The sequence below is a fragment of the Ipomoea nil genome, unplaced genomic scaffold (genome assembly GCF_001879475.1).
Source record: "Ipomoea nil cultivar Tokyo-kokei standard unplaced genomic scaffold, Asagao_1.1 scaffold0193, whole genome shotgun sequence".
In the NCBI taxonomy this organism is placed as follows: domain Eukaryota; kingdom Viridiplantae; phylum Streptophyta; class Magnoliopsida; order Solanales; family Convolvulaceae; genus Ipomoea; species Ipomoea nil.
The window spans coordinates 816,748-830,592 of NW_017616621.1; the positions used below are offsets into that span (position 1 = coordinate 816,748).

Here is a 13,845-nt window from a genome sequence, read left to right on the forward strand (position 1 = left end):
TATCGGTATAATGGTCCAAAAAGACTCGACGATTCGGAATGAGTCAGGCTCGACGATTCAGAATGAGCCGGATGGAACGTTCCAACAAATAATTCGAAAGACTTGACGATTCGAAATGAGTCAAGCTCGACGATTCGGAATGAGCAATTAGGAACATTCCAAGCCAACCAAAACAAACAACAAAATGTAGGTTGCCTCATGAGTTTGATCAAATAATCAAAATAGTTCTTATAATCAAATAGCCCGATGTAGTAAAAATCATTTGCTTAAAATCACATAACAAAGTTCATATTTCCAAAATAGGTAATAAGTTTATCAAACTAAGAAATATGCAAGGTATAAACCATTCTCAAAATAATAATTTTCTTAGTACATAACTCTTTAGACATCATAGAATGGTTTATTAAACCAAAGTAATTTCAAAGGGATTGAAATGGCTTAGTTAGAAGAACTTAAGTTAATATAATCGTGAGGTTAAGAGTTCAAATCTCACTTTAAGCAAACAACCCATTTTATAAACATATAGCATACAAGTAAAACAGCACACAAAATGTTAGCAAGGGGAGTTGAACACACGACATGCAACATCTCACCAAGGCACCAACACAGCACCAACAAACCACTCCAACACCTCTACACATAGTGCCAGCTTTCAGTCCAGAATATATAAGTCAAGACCCGAAACAGTTTCAGTCCAAAATATTCAACATTTCCAGGGAAAAAACCAGAGTTTTGAAACACAGTTCCGGTAGACATTTCCAGTCCAAAAACGCAGCTCAAAACATCAATATACAACTTAAAACACAAGTTTAATTTATAGTATAGGGTAAAAAAAGTTTGAGAGAAATAAACACTTACCTAAAAACATCCAAATCTTAGCTATTAAGCTCGCCCAAATACTCCTTGTCAAAATCCCTAATATTTTCAAACATTAATCTTAGGGCTCAAGTGATAAACCCAACTCAAAGAGTGAAATATAGAGGTCAAACTTACCTAGAATACTCCAATAGCTTTGAGATCTAAGCTTGAAGAAGATGGAGATCAAAGCTCCAAGGTTTTTCCTTCCCCTATCTCTCTCTAGTTAGCTCCCCTTATCTTCTTTCAAATGAAATGTTTATCCAAGACCAAAGTGGTTCCTTAACCTTTAAGGGTAAAGAGGGGTAATTTAGTAAATTCATCCAATATCAATTTTAATAACCTTTGACTTGTTGACCTATTTTAATAACATAGGTATATTTTTTATTTCCAAGATAGTGGGTATTACAATCTCCCCACCTTAAAATAAGTTTCGTCCTCGAAACTTACGTACCATCAAACTTGAAGAGTTTAGGATAGCTATCCTTCATATCATCTTCCTTTTCCCATGTTGCTTCTCTTGGAGTATGATGTGAACATTGCACTTTAACAAATGGGATTACTCGGGACCTCAATACTTGTTCCTTTTGGTCAATGATGCGAAGATGTACTTCTTCATAAGTTAAGTCATCCTAACTTGCAAAGGTTGATACTCCACAACATGACCCGGATCTGCAATGTATCTTCGTTGCATTGATACATGGAATACATTGTGTACTCTAGCTAGTTGTGGTGGTAGGGCTAGCTCATAAGCCAAACTACCAACTCTACTCAAAATCTCAAATGGTCCACTGTAATGTGCACATAGTTTTCCTTTTTCTCCAAACCTCATTACTCCTCGAGATGGTGAAACTTTTAAATACACAAAATCTCCAACTTTGAATTTCAATTTTCTTCTTTTCAAGTTAGCCCAGCTCTTTTGTCTGTCTTGGGAAGCTTTAATTCTTTTCCTAATTAATTGAATCTTCTCAAATGTGATTTGTACAGGTTTTGGCTCTAAGATCTTTCTTTCTCCAACTTCATCGTAATATAAAGGAGATCTACATTTCTTTCCAAATAAAGCTTCAAAAGGTGACATTCCTATACTCAATTGGTAGCTATTGTTATATGCAAACTCAATTTAAGTTAAGTATTTACTCCAACTACCCTTGAAATATAATCCAAGCCACAAGCTCGAAGAATATCCTCCAAGGTCAGAATAGTCCTCTCGGTTTGCCCATCTGTTTGTGGATGAAATGCAGTGCTTAATTTTAATTCAGTCCACATGGCTCATTATAAGCTTCTCCAAAATTTTGACACAAATCAAGAGTTTCAGTCAGATACTATACTAACAGGTACACCATGAAACCTTACAACTTCTTTCACATACAACTTAGCTAGGTCTTCTTAATGGGTATAAAAATGTGCAAGCTTAGTGAGTCGATCCACAATAACCCAAATTGTATTTTTCCCACGAATCTTAATCAACTTAGGCAACTTTAATGCGATCTAATAATACCAATTTTGTAATCATAGTTTCTAATATCCTTCCTTGCTTATTTTGCAAGATAACCTCAACTTTTAAATCTTGAAAATCTTTCAACAATTGGGTTTGAGTAGTTACCACTATCACATTAACCGTGGAAAACTTACAACTTAAAGCACCAGCTACCATGTTAGCTTTACATGGATGATAATTAATAGTGAGGTTATATTCTTTTATTAGCTCCAACTATCATCGTTGTCTCATGTTCATTTCCTTTTGGGTAAAGAGGCACTCCAAACTCTTATGGTCTGAAAATATTTGACAAGATTCTCCATACAGGTAGTGCCTTCAAATTTTTAAAGCAAAAACCATAGCTGCTAGTTCTAAGTCATGAGTGGGGTTGTTAACTTCATGAGACTTCAATTGTCAAGAGGCATAGGCTACCACCTTATCATTTTGCATCAACACATATACTAATCCGCTTCTTGAAGCATCACTATAAATAACAAATCTTTCTTCCCCAGATAATAGGGCTAAGATAGGTGCACTAACCAATAATTCCTTTAATTCTTGAAAGTTCTTCTCACACTCCTCATCCCAATTAAACTTTATACCCTTCCGAGTTAACCGAATCAATGACATAGTTATTAATGAGAAGTCTTTCACAAATCTCTTGTAATAACTTGCTAAACCCAGAAAACTCTTTAATTCTGTAATATTAGTGGGTCTCGGCCATTGTGTTATTGCTTCAACCTTAGTTGTGTCTACAGAAATCCCGTCTCTAGAAATTACATGACCAAGAAAAGATACCTCTTTGCGCTAAAATTCACATTTACTTAGCTTGGCATACAATTCATTTCCCTTCAAGGTGTGCAAGATGGTCCTTAGATGTTGAGCATGTTCTTCCTCACTCTTTGAATATTGCAAAATGTCATCAATAAATACCACAACAAATTTGTCCAGAAACGACTTGAGGACCCTATTCATTAAATCCATAAAGAAAGTAGGAGCATTAGTTAGCCCGAACAACTTCACCAAAAATTCATAATGGCCATACTGGGTCCTAAAAGCAATCTTGGGTACATCACTAGCTTTAACCTTCAATTGATGATACTCTGATCTCAAATCAATTTTTGAGAAGTATTTAGCACCTTGCAACTGGTCAAATAAATCATCTATGTGAGGTAGAAGATACATGTTCTTGACAGTAACTTTATTCAATTCCCAATAGTCAATACACAATCGCAAGCTACAAATTTTTTTTTCTTCTTCTTCATAAATAACACTGTTGCACGCCGAAGAGATACACTAGCTCTAATAAATCCCATATCAAGCAATTCTTGCATTGCACCTTTAACTCACATAGCTCAGATGGTGCCATGCGGTAAGGGGCCTTTGAGATTGGAATAGTTCCGGAACAACCTCTATTTCAAACTCAATTTCTCTATCTAGAGGCCAGGTAACCTATGTAAACGCTCTGGGAACACGTATGGAAATTCCTTAACAACTAGGATATCATCTAACTTAACTTCTTTCTGGTGGGTATCCATTACATAAGTCAAGAAACCGCTACACCCTTTTGCCAATTCTTTCTTAGCTTTCAATGCAGAAATTACTTTCAATGGCACTTCCGAAACCAACACTCCACTCCTAGGAAAGTGTCCCAATAGTAAAGATAGATTGTCCAGGAATTTGAAACACCACATTCCAACGAGCGCAATCAATGTGGCATAGTTTCTGGATAGCCAATCCATTCCTAATATCATATCTAAATCCTGCATATCGAGCTGAATTAAATCAATTGACACATCACTCCCATTAATTTGTAGATGACAATCTTGAAACCAAGTATCTGTTACCACCATCTTCCCCATACGGTTATTAACATACAAATGATCACTCAACTTCTTAGCTTGCAAATATAAATCCTTTGCAACTTCTCATAAATAAAATAATGCGAAGAACTTGAATCACACAACACAAAAACATCTACAACTACATTCCGAATAGGCGACACATTTAACAACAGCCTAACTCTGCAACTTGAATCCCCATTAAAGGCCTCCAAACAGACGCCATCACCTGTCTCATCACCTTGAATATAATGTTCCGGTCGGTAAGAAAGCGACCAACCAACTTACAGATATTAATGCCCCTTTAGTTTTTTTCTTAATTTTGGCATTAAATTCATAATTAAGGTGCATATTAAATTGCCTGAATTATTGCAATTTATTTAGGATTTATGAGTTAATAATATATTAATGTGCAAAATCCAAACATACTTTGTATATTCATAAATTATTTTATTATAATTGTACATTTAGAAAAGCATATATTAAGATTGGATATAGCATATTATTAATTCATAGCCTTCATACTAAATATCATTCAATTTTGGATCCTTAGGCTAATTTTGGACAATATAGCCTATTAAGACAGCTTGTTGGTTTCTCAATTAATTTTGAGTATACTTTAGTCCTATTTTTTCACATGGGACTTTAAAACCTATTTTGAACAAGCTATTTAGGACCTATCTTGGTCAGTATGGACCCTGGCATCATGCTATTATTTGATTGATATTTTAATAGTAATTGTAGCATTTTATTTGATTATAACATGTTTATTAAGTTTCAATTATTACTAACTACCGTATTTTGTTAACCGTATTTATTGTTGGTGATAATATAATGTTTGGATCTATTTCCATATTAGAGCATTTATCATTCATGTTATAATTAACTTGGGACATTAAGGTTTATGGGCCTGACTTAAGCAATTTTGTGCTATAATTATTATCATTGCATGATTTTGAGTCATTAAGGGTTTAAGGATTACATTTACTATTTGAAGTCATTAAGAATTATAATTATTGTTTTGGCCATTAAGAATTATAACTATTATTTAAGTTGATTATGTTTTAATCTATTAATAGTTTTCAGGGTCTTAACGATAATCTTAAGTATTTTTCATGGCAAGCAATGTACATAGTTGATATATTGCCTTTCGAATGGTAATTTGGTTATACCTTAATTTCAGTTTCCTTATGGACTCATTACAGTCTTGATTAATTATTATGTGGTAAATTGAGATTAGTATTTAGCATCCCTTAATTACAGTTTTACATTTAATTGCAATTATCATTAATTTGCATTATTAATTACTGTTATTAAGTTTAGGGGCTAATCTCATGTATTACCTTTCATAATAATTATTCATTCATGTTAATCTACTATATTTGGTACATTGGTAAGATTACCCATGTCATTTCATTTTTCATTATTATTAATAATGGTAATTAAGTGTTACCAATAAACTGTTACATACCATTGGGCGATTCAACTAAACTCTCCGTGAAGATGGAAGATTTTGGAGGTTTTCTTCGCTATCGCTGTTAGTGCTATCGATAGATGCAGTTTGCATCATTAAGGTACGCAAATCATTAATTACAGTTTATTATTATTGGTAACTATTGTTATAGCTGTTAACCATTTTGAACTAGTCACATTTTATCCTTAAGAATATGGAAACATTAAGATATGTATTACCATGTTTGTCATTATTAAAATGTTCATAGTGATTATAATGCTCCTTATTACTATTAATATTTTACTTAATGATAACATTATTTTTTATGGTATTAAGACATGAATTGTTTCCAAATTGATTTATGTGGCATTTTTTCGGACTTAAGTTTTATTAAATTTTGAAGTGATATCCGAAAATGTTTTAAAGGTTAACAAGTTTTAACTATTGTTTTTTCATATTTAGTCTCCAAATTAACATAATACTATTATTATGGCTATTTATTGCCTTTTTGGTTTATTTGCAATTTTATGCCATTAATAATACTATTAATTGAGTTTTGGAGTGTGCTTTTGAATCAATTCAGATTTTGGAAAAATATGTTTTCTTGGCAATCTATGACATAATTTATTTAGTATTTGAATTATGATTTTAGATGTCATTGCCCACATTTAGTTAACTATGAATAATTGAATACACATTTGGTGTTTTTCATACTCTTTAGATGGTTTTATGCTTTTAATCACATTAAGTGCATAATATTAAATTTAATTATGCAATTAGAATTTGTGAGATTTTTTATTTATGAATAAAACATATACTATGGCTTGATATTTGTGAATTCAGCCTGTTTCTCACAAAGTTGATTTTATGCAATTAAAACTTTTTCACGTGGGCTTATAGTTTTTAACCTTTCAAGTATATATCTATTACATTATTATTCAAATTTTGGATTTCTTTTGGTTAGAAATCATACTAGTTTTGAATATTAATTGTATACTTTGAGGTTATTGCTCATATTTAAAATTGTTTTGTTTTATTATAGATCAAATAGTATGTTGCAATTAATCGGCATGCAGATATGTCTCTACGTAAGTACCATTTTTCAAATAGCAATAAATCCACAGTGAGGTCTACATGTGGATATGGTGATTCTTTAGATCAAGCCTGTTGATTTTAATCTATGAAAAAAAAAAAAAAAAAAGACAATGAAATAAGATATTATCAGAGAAAAAAATAGTAAAATTAAAGCTTTTATAAAGAAAGTAAAAAATTAAGAATGAAGCATGTTAACTGCATTGTAGTAAACCATTTACCACTACCATTTAAGTGGTTAGTTAACCCCTCAAATTTTGCATTATAAAAGTGGAGTTGTTAGCAATCAAAAAGGCGTGAGTTTTCGAAGATTATTTCATATTGTAATTTTAAAAAGGAGTGCTCAGTTAAAATAAAATGATTACATATCGATTACCTAATTAAAGAGTGACTTCAAGATTTTAAATCCTTTCTTTAAAACCAAGATCAGTGTCAAATCTTTGCTTTAAAGCCATACAGTATGCATAAGATGGAGGTTATTTATAGTTAATTCTAATAACAGAAGTTTTCACAATTATACTTAATTAGCCTTGCAAATCATTATCAATCTGGCACCAAATGAGATAGTACAAAGTAAGCAAGCAATTCCTCTTACCTCTACATTATCTCATATAGGCACCAAATGATTTGACCTGCATATATGCCACACCCAACAAACATGATTTCTTTGAAAAACATGATTACTTAACTCAAGCATACTGGCAAATGACCAACATGCATGCGTCTATCTCCGGCAAGGAAAAACTGACCACTGTCCATTTGACAGGAAGCCACAACTCTCACAAATAATTGGTAGACATGAGATATGTATCCGTGTACATACCATTTTTCTAATAGCAATTAGCTCACTATGATGTCGGCCAAGTCCTCTTCTACATGTGGATAAGGTGATTCCTCAAATTCAAGCCCATCGGTTTTTATCTATGGAAAATGGAGAGAACGAAATGAGTTCAGAAAAAGAAATAGTAGTAGCTTTTGTAAAGAATGTATAAGAAAATTAAAAAAAAAATGAAGAAATATAGTAATTCACATACTTTTCCGTGGCACCTTCAGTAATGGAAAAGAAATATAGTAATTGTGAATGGATCATGTGTTGTAGCTTCTAACCTCAAAAATGCAGTTTCCTTTTTCAACTTGCCAGTATCCAACTTAGTTGACAGCAGGTTCAAATTTTCTGTTAAACACCAAGGGAATTTTACAATGTTCGGCGAGGAAAAATTGACCATTGTCCATTTGACAGACTGGAAGCCACAACTCTCAATTATGTGGGATTGAGTAACTTAATCCTTAATGCCTTGCAAATGAGAATCATTTAGCTGTCAAACAATATCAAATGCATTTAAAAAAAAAAAAAAAAAAAAAAAAAAAAAAAAAAAAAAAAAAAAACAGAAAACTAGTCATGTTTTCTAATATATCATAAAGTATTTTAGAAATAATGGGCAGACCATAAAGTATGTTGGAGACAATGGGCAGACATGAGATATGTATCTGAGTACATACTATTTTCTAATAGCACTTAGCTCACTATATATGATGTCTGCCAAGTCCTCTTTTACATGTGGATACGGTGATTCCTCATATTCAAGCCCATAGGTTTTGATCTAGGAAAATGGAGAGAACAAAATGAGATCAGAAAAAGAAATTGTAAAGAATGTATAAGAAAATAAAAAATTATGAATGAAGCAAATATGATGTAGCTTCTAACCTCAAACATTCAATTTTTTTCATAATGGATGCAGCCTTCTTGAATCTGCCTGGCAACAACAACAATACAAGGGCTGCACCTGTTTCAACTCAATTGACTGCAAAATATTGCAAAACTCCGATCCCGGGAATCTCTTCCAAACAATGGCAGAATCTTAGACACAAGTGCCAGTGTTACGAAAGTGAAGAGAGAAAGTTTCTAATGTGCTGTCATATATTATATCAAACTCTCATAGGAATAGAAAATACAAACCCTATAAATAGGTACTAGAAAATTACGAATAGAAACAAGTTTCCATATGTCCTACCTACCTAAAACCCTAAACTGCCTAATATATAGAGATTCTATATATCAAATATATATTCCTTAACACTCCCCCTCAAGTTGGAGCATATATTTTAATAATGCACAACTTGTTACACAAATGAGTGATAACCCAAAATAACTAAATAACTAATAACTCAAGTCCATTTGATCGAACAAGCTTAAAATTGGATACTCATACTCCCCCTCCAACGAAAGCTTCGAAGGCCACGAATCCCACGAACAATGGATGAACACAAAGTGACCGAACAAGCTTGAAATTGGAAACTCCCCCTGAAACGAAAGCTGTGAACACCACCAATACCTACGGACAGTTGGGTGAACTTAACGTGATACACCGAACAAGCTTGGGATTGGACCATCCCCTGAACAGGAAGCTTGGACGCCACCAATACCGCAACTCCGGGTGAACAGAAAGTGGACCGAACAAGCTTGAACACACAAAGTAAAGAAGACAAACTCCAAACTAGAGGACACAAATTCTTTACTAGCAAAAGGGAAGTATCTTGACTAACAAAAGGGAAGCATGCTCCAATCAACGAGCATAAAAAAGGAGACAACACCAAAACGAAGGAGAGATAACACCAAACCGAGGCAACACCAAAACAAGATAGGACAAAAACAAGACAACACCAAAACACAAAACGAGACAGCACTAAAACACAAAACAAGACAGCACCAAAACGAGACAAACTGACCGTAGAACAAAAGTCAATGGTCCAAACTAAGTCAGAACCAAGACAAACAGACTTAGGCGACTCAGGAACAAGTTGACCAAAACGTTTTTTTAATCGTTGGAGGAGCCTCACGCACCGGCGGCACGTGAGGCTCACGCTAGTCAAAACGTGACGACAACGGAGCGGAAAAAAAAATTATCGTAAAGGCTCAGATACCATGTTACTAAAGTGAAGAGAGAGAGTTTCAAATGTGCTGTCATATATTATATCAAACTCTCATAGGAATAGAAAATACAAAACCCTATAAATAGGTACTAGAAAATTACGAATAGAAACAAGTTTCCATATGTCCTACCTACCTAAAACCCTAAACTGCATAATATATAGAGATTCTATATATCAAATATATATTCCTTAACAGCCAGAAATATGGAAGGAATATTTATTAGCCTTCAACTGCTTCAGGCTTTTTTTGTTCAAGAAGCAAGAATCCGAATTGATAGAATCCTCCTTCAACTACTTCCCCTACTTTTCCGTGGAAGGAATTTTCTAGCTTGAACGCCAACTACGTACAGTTATATGCCTCTCAAAATGATTAAAACCCATTCAATCTCAACTTCTCGGGTAGGAAAGGAAACACAGACCGATTTTAAGAGTTACAGTGCAGTCAACAGAAACTTAAATCATTATTAGCTTCTCAAGCCCTTCCAAACAGTCAAGGTTGTCCAATTGATGGATTACTGTAACGACCCTGCAAGCTGGTCCCAATGGTGAAGATAAGGAGGGGAAGGGAAGAGAAGCAACGAGTGAGAAAGAGGAGTCTGTAATTGATAAAGGCTGAAAGTCGAGGGACCAAAACGACGCCGTAAGAAGGGTGGTTGAGAGAGCCGTTATAATTTAAGCCATACGACGTCGTTGTGAAGGAGCCGTTGCGGTGGTTAAAAGAAGGCATCAGACGACACCGTTTTGAAGCATCTGTTATTTCCTGCTGCTGAACGAGCTCCTGGATTGAAGGGGACTGTTATGCCAGCTATTTTTCATTGATATTAGCTTTATTTTTCTGTTGCCTTAGCCTTAAAAGGGGGTGTAAACAGCAGAGAAGTTTTTTATGGAATGAATACAACCCTATTTTCTTCTTCTTTCTCCTTCTATTTCTCCTCTCTACCCCAAATTCCCCATTACTAGACCGTAGATCTGGTTCTTTTACTCAAGTGCCTTACATTTGGTATCAGAGCTCACGATGGAGGACCGTATGCGAAAGTTGGAGGCTACCGTGATTGAGCTCAACAGCAAAATTGACAACGGGATCCAGGCCACACAAGATTCAGTCACTGAGTTGAGCTCACAGATGAATACCCAGTTTGCATCCTTCAGAGATGAGATGATCAACTTACTGCGGCTGAATCGACCTGCACCTCCAGTCATGGGACACTCACCTGGGCAATCCTCAGTCCAAGGGCGAGTTCCTGAGAGTTCAGGAGGCAGGCCAGACAAGGCACCTGTGCAAGAGCCTGAACTGGAAGAATTGGACCCTGAGACAATGGCTTCTGAAGGGCCACAAGCTGAGTGGATCCCTAGGAGAAGGATAGTGGGGGGCCTTAGGCCAGGAGCAGGACAAAATTCAGACATCTACCCCAGATTTAAAAGTGAGTTTCCACCCTTTGATTACGCTAATCCTAGACAGTGGGTGCTCAGGTGTGAAAAATTCTTTGTGTTATCTCATATTCCTAGATATGATGTGATAAATCTGCTGTATGTCCACTTGAGTGGGAAGGTTGGACTGTGGTTTGAGGGGTACATTCATGGGTTGAGAGAAGGGTTCCAGTGGATAGACTTTACAGAGGCTGTGTGTAAGCGATTTGGGGATAGTGGTGTGTCACTCATGGAGGATTTTACTGCCTTTAAGCAATGGAGTGGAGTGGATGAGTATACTGATGGGTATGAGGGGTTCAAAAGCCTTTTATTGCAAGCACACCCTGGTCTCACAGAGAACTACTTCCTGGAAAACTACATTGCTAGGCTCAAGCAAAATCTAAGATGCTTTGTCAGAACTGCCAAGCCAAACAGTCTAGAAGATGCCATCTGGCTAGCCAGACAGTATGAAAAGGGGCTGAAAGGGAGTGATGGACCTAAGGCTCCCAGTTGGAACTCCAAACCTACACAAAACCCTAGAACATATAGCCCAAATACCAACCAATCTTACCCTCAGAACCCAAACCACAAACCACCCTTGCAACACCAACCTACTGCCTCTAAATCACCAGAGGTCACCCAATTCAGAAACCAACTAAGAGAACAGAGGAGGTGCTTCAGGTGTTTTGAACCCTGGCAGCCTGGGCATAAGTGTAGTGGTCCTACCTTCAATATCATAGAGGGCCAAGAGAACAATGAATTGCCTAGCTTAGTGGAAGCAGAAGAGGATGGGACAATTCCTGAAGAGGCAGAAATATCATTATGTGCTGTGGTGGGTGGAGAAGGCCTAAATACTATTAAGTTGTTGGGATGTATTCAGAGGCAGCCTATTGTCATACTAGTAGACAGTGGAAGCACCCATAGCTTCCTTGATCCCCAGTTGCTTGATCACATGAGGAGGCAACCTGAGAAGGCCAAAGCCTTGGAAGTCACAGTGGCAAGTGGTGATAAGGTGATTAGTGATTCAGTTTGCCCCAATCTGAGTTGGCAGATACAACAAGAAAGTTTTACAAAAGATTTCAGGTTATTGAGACTTGGGGGTTGTGATATGGTGCTTGGTATGGATTGGGTGGATCTGTTTGCCCCCATTCAGCTACACACAAGGCCCCCTGGTATTTCTTTCCACAAGGATGGGAGAAAAGTTTTTCTGAAGGGATTGACTAAGAAGGTGATTTTGAAAGCTGCCACAGACAAGCAGCTTAAGAAGTGGCACAAAGAAGGAGTGCAAGGCTTCCTTGTGCAATGTTGCACTGTGACAACCTCCCACTTACCCTCCAAATCAGCCACCAATATCACTAAACCACAACCTAAGTTCCCTGAGCTCAGCAGTTTACTCTCAGAGTTCCAAGACCTATTCCAAGAGCCAAAAACCCTACCACCCAAGAGAGCCTTAGACCATACTATCACCCTCATACCTGGAGCTAAGCCTGTTAATGTGGGGCCTTATAGGTATTCTTTTGATCAAAAGAATACCATTGAGAAAATGGTTGATGAAATGTTGGCTGCTGGGGTGGTTACCCCTAGCTCTTCTTGCTTTGCATCCCCAGTCCTACTTGTCCCCAAGAAAGATAGCTCATGGAGGTTTTGTATAGATTACAGGGCACTTAACAATATCACAGTGAAGAATAAGTTCCCTATTCCACTAGTGGAAGACCTTTTCTCAGAATTGTCTGGAGCCAACTGTTTTTCTAAGCTGGATCTCAGGTCAGGGTACCATCAGGTTAGGATGAAGGAAGGGGAGGAATTCAAAATAGCATTTAGGACTCATCAGGGGCTCTATGAGTTCAAGGTGATGCCATTTGGGCTCACCAATGCACCAGCTACCTTTCAAGCCCTAATGAACTCAGTATTCAAACCATTGTTGAGGAAATTTGTTTTGGTTTTCTTTGATGATATACTGGTCTACAGTCCTAGCTGGGAAGTCCATTGGCAGCACCTAAGAGAGGTCCTTCTAACCATGAGACAGCATCAACTTCTAGCCAAAATGAGTAAGTGCTCATTTGCACAAACTCAAGTGGAATACTTAGGGCACATCATCTCCCAGGAAGGCTTGCAGACTGATCCTACTAAATTGGAAGCTGTGGCAGCTTGGCCTAGACCTAAGACTGTCAAGGCCTTGAGGGGTTTCCTAGGTCTTACAGGCTACTACAGAAGGTTTATAAGAGCCTATGGGGTGTTGAGCAAACCCTTAACAGAGATGTTAAAGAAGGATGGATTTAAATGGGGTCCAGAGTCTGATCAGGCTTTTGAGCAACTCAAGTCTGCTTTGTGTAATTCCCCAGTTCTAGCATTGCCTAACTTTCAGAAAGACTTCATAGTGGAAGCTGATGCAAGCCATAAAGGGATGGGGGCTGTGTTGGTCCAAGAGGGTAAGCCTATAGCCTTTTTCAGCAAAGCATTTGGGGAGAAACACCTTGGGCTGTCTATCTATGAAAAGGAATACCTTTCCATTATAAATGCTGTGGATAGATGGAGACCATACTTGTTAGGAAGGCACTTTGCTATCAAAACTGATCACCATAGCCTTCAGTTTCTCTTGGAACAAAAGATTACTACTGCCCTACAACAGAAAGGATTATCTAAGCTTCTAGGGCTGGACTACTCCATCCAGTACAAGAGAGGGGCAGATAACCAAGTAGCTGATGCCCTATCCAGAAGGGACTATGATGAAGGTCCAGTTTTGAATGCAATCTCAGTAGTACAACCTCAGTGGTTAGAAGAGGTTCTCA

General features: G+C 36.6%; 2 long non-coding RNA genes across 2 annotated transcripts in view; one reads left to right on the forward strand and one right to left on the reverse strand.

The window, feature by feature from the left end:
* The window catches only part of LOC109188357, an 18,609-nt gene continuing 4,764 nt past the window's right edge, over positions 1-13,845 (forward strand). Inside the window, exons 1-2 of the long non-coding RNA XR_002055394.1 lie at positions 1-13; positions 10,000-10,144. This is a non-coding gene — a long non-coding RNA (uncharacterized LOC109188357). The remainder of the gene's footprint in view (positions 14-9,999; positions 10,145-13,845) is intronic.
* LOC109188353 overlaps positions 7,547-13,845 on the reverse strand; it is a 21,069-nt gene continuing 14,770 nt past the window's right edge. Inside the window, exon 3 of the long non-coding RNA XR_002055392.1 lies at positions 7,547-7,639. This is a non-coding gene — a long non-coding RNA (uncharacterized LOC109188353). The remainder of the gene's footprint in view (positions 7,640-13,845) is intronic.